At 51.1% G+C, this 3,280-nt stretch overlaps 1 protein-coding gene across 3 annotated transcripts in view; it reads left to right on the forward strand.

Moving 5' to 3' along the window:
- Positions 1-3,280, forward strand: part of trmt1l (tRNA methyltransferase 1-like) — a 76,306-nt gene that overhangs the window by 1,353 nt on the left and 71,673 nt on the right. The gene's annotated exons all lie outside the window — the stretch shown is intronic.

Genomic DNA, 3,280 nt, shown 5'->3' on the forward strand with positions numbered 1-3,280 from the left:
GCAGACACGGGGAGAATGTCCAAACTCCACACAGTCAGTCACCTGAGGCAGGAATTGAACCCGGGCGCAGTTTTTGAGGCAGCAGTGCTAACCACTGTGCCACTGTGCCGCCCACTAAGCAGTGAAGCTATTTTTTATCTAAACTAACCAGAAGTTTAGTCTCTGCATTCAATCAACATGAAGACTGACAACTTCACATGCATGTCACAAAGCTCACTTTGCTCCGTCAAACCCAGCCATGAATCTAGGATTAATTTGAAGTGCAAAGATAATCTCTGACTTTTACCACCCTCCAACTCCCCCCATCATGATTTAAGCATATCCTTTGACTTTTTTTCCCCTGCCTTTTCATTTTTAGCATCGGTATCTAAATTTCCTTTACTTTCAAATGTTATAATGTGAAAAAAAATCACATCCCAAATTTCTGTCCACCTTTCCTGTAATGATAGATATAAATGTTGTCAAACAAATTTGTCTCTGCCACAAGTCTTAAAACCACATATAATATCCTTTCTGACTGTAACCATGTAAATCTGCTCTCCTTGACTTCTGTTCAGTCTTTGATACAGTTGACTACATTAACCCCTCTGATGCTTTTCCTTCATGTATGATGCTGCGAAATTACTTTTGTTTGGTTGTTTGGTATCTATTACTGGCCCTTCAAGCAGGGGGTAAAAACAATGACTGCAGATGCTGGAAAACAGATTCTGGATTAGAGGTCCTGGAAAAGCACAGCAGTTCAGACAGCATTCGAGGAGCAGTAAAATCAATGTTTCGGGCAAAAGCCCTTCATCAGGAATACAGGCAGAGTGCCTGAAGGATGGAGAGATAAATGAGAGGAGGGTGGGAGTAGGGAGAAAGTAGTATAGAGTACAATCGGTGAGTGGGGGAGGGGATGAAGGTGATGGGTCAGGGAGGAGGGTGGAGTGGATAGGTGGAAAAAAAGATAGGCAGGTAGGACAAGTCATGGGGACAGTGCTGAGCTGGAAGTTTGGAACTGGGGTGAGGTGGGGGAAGGGGAAATGAGGAAACTGTTGAAGTCCACATTGATGCCCTGGGGTTGAAGTGTTCCAAGGCGGAAGATGAGGCGTTCTTCCCCCAGGCGTCTGGTGGTGTGGGAGCGGCGGTGAAGGAGGCTCAGGACCTCCATGTCCTTGTCAGAGTGGGATGGGGAGTTGAAATGTTGGGCCACAGGGCAGTGTGGTTGATTGGTGAGGGTGTACCAGAGATGTTCCCTCAAGCACTCTGCGAGGAGGCGTCCAGTCTCCCCAATGTAGAGGAGACCGCATCGGGAGCAACGGATACAATAAATTATATTGGTGGATGTGCAGGTAAAACTATGGATGTGGAAGGCTCCTTTAGGGCCTTGGAGAGAGGTGAGAGAGGAGGTGTGGGCGCAGGTTTTGCAATTCCTGCGGTGGCAGGGGAAGGTGCCAGGACGGGAGGGTGGGTTGTAGGGGGGCTTGGACCTGACCAGGTAGTCATGGAGGGAACGGTCTTTGCGGAAGGCAGAAAGGGGTGGGGAGGGAAATATATCCCTGGTGGTGGGGTTCGCTTGGAGGTGGTGGAAATGTCGGCAGATGATTTGGTTTATGCGAAGATTGGTATGGTGGAATGTGAGCACCAGGGGGGTTCTGTCCTTGTTACGGTTGGAGAGGTGGGGTCTGAGGGCGGAAGTGCGGGATGTGGATGAGATGCGTTGGAGGGCATTTTTAACCATGTGGGAAGGGAAGTTGCGGTCCCCAAAGAAGGAGGCCATCTGGTGTGTTCTGTGGTGGAACTGGTCCTCCTGGGAGCAGATATGGTGGAGGCGGAGGAATTGGGAATACTGGAAGGAAACAGATACATTGTTCAGTGGCGAAGCCTGACAACCCTGGCCGACCCATTGTCTCAACATGCTCCTGCCCCACTGAACTCATTTCTACCTACCTCGACACTGTCCTATTCCCCCCCCCCCCAGTCCAGGAACTCCCCACATATGTTCGAGACACCATCCCCGCCCTCCACCTCCTCCAAGACTTCCGTTTCCCCGGCCCCCAACGCCTCATCTTCACCATGGATATCCAGTCCCTCTACACCTCCATCCGCCATAACCAGGGCCTCCAAGCTCTCCGTTTCTTCCTCTCCTGACATCCCCAAAAATACCCTTCCACCGACACTCTCATTTGCTTGGCTGAACTGGTCCTCACCCTTAACAATTTCTCCTTCGAATCCTCCCACTTCCTCCAGACCAAAGGGATAGCCATGGGCACCCGTATGGGCCTCAGTACACCTGTCTCTTTGTTGGCTACGTAGAACAGTCCATCTTCTGGAATTACACCGGCACCACTCCCCACCTCTTCCTCCGCTACATTGATGACTGCATTGGTGCCACCTCATGCTCCCGCGAGGAGGTTGAGCAATTCATCAACTTCACCAACACATTCCACCCTGACCTTAAATTAACCTGGACCATCTCTGGCACCTCCCTCCCCTTCTGGACCTCTCCATCTCCATTAATGACGACCGACTTGACACTGACATTTTTTACAATCCCACCGACTCCCACAGCTACCTGGATTACACCTCTTCCCACCCTACCTCTTGCAAAAATGCCATCCCGTATTCCCAATTCCTCTGCTTCCACCTTACCTGCTCTCAGGAGGACCAGTTCCACCACAAGACACACCAGATGGCCTCCTTCTTTAGAGACCACAATTTCCCTTCCCACATGGTTAAAGATGCCCTCCAACGCATCTCATCCACATCCCGCACCTCCGCCCTCAGACCCACCCCTCCAACCGTAACAAAGACAGAAACCCCCTGGTGCTCACCTTCCACCCTACTAACCTTTGCATAAACCAAATCATCTGCGGACATTTCTGCCACCTCCAAGCAGACCCCACCACCAGGGATGTATTTCCCTCCCCACCCCTTTCCGCCTTCCGCAAAGACCGTTCCCCTCTGTGACTCCCTGGTCAGGTCCACATCCCCTTACAACCCATCCTCCCGTCCTGGCACCTTCCCCTGCCACCGCAGGAACTGTAAAACCTGCGCCCACACCTCCTCCCTCACGCACTGAGGATGTCACCTAGACAGGGGACGAAACGTTTGCAACAAATATTTCCAGCTCGGCAAACAGAACCACAACAACATCCATCAAAGTTTCACCTGCACTTCCACATGTCATTTATTGTATCTGTTGCTCCCGATGCAGTCTCCTCTACATTGGGGAGACTGGACACCTCCTCGCAGAGCGCTTTAGAGAACATCTCCGGGACACCCGCAACAATCAACCTCT

This window comes from Chiloscyllium plagiosum, chromosome 11 (genome assembly GCF_004010195.1).
Source record: "Chiloscyllium plagiosum isolate BGI_BamShark_2017 chromosome 11, ASM401019v2, whole genome shotgun sequence".
Lineage (NCBI taxonomy): Eukaryota > Metazoa > Chordata > Chondrichthyes > Orectolobiformes > Hemiscylliidae > Chiloscyllium > Chiloscyllium plagiosum.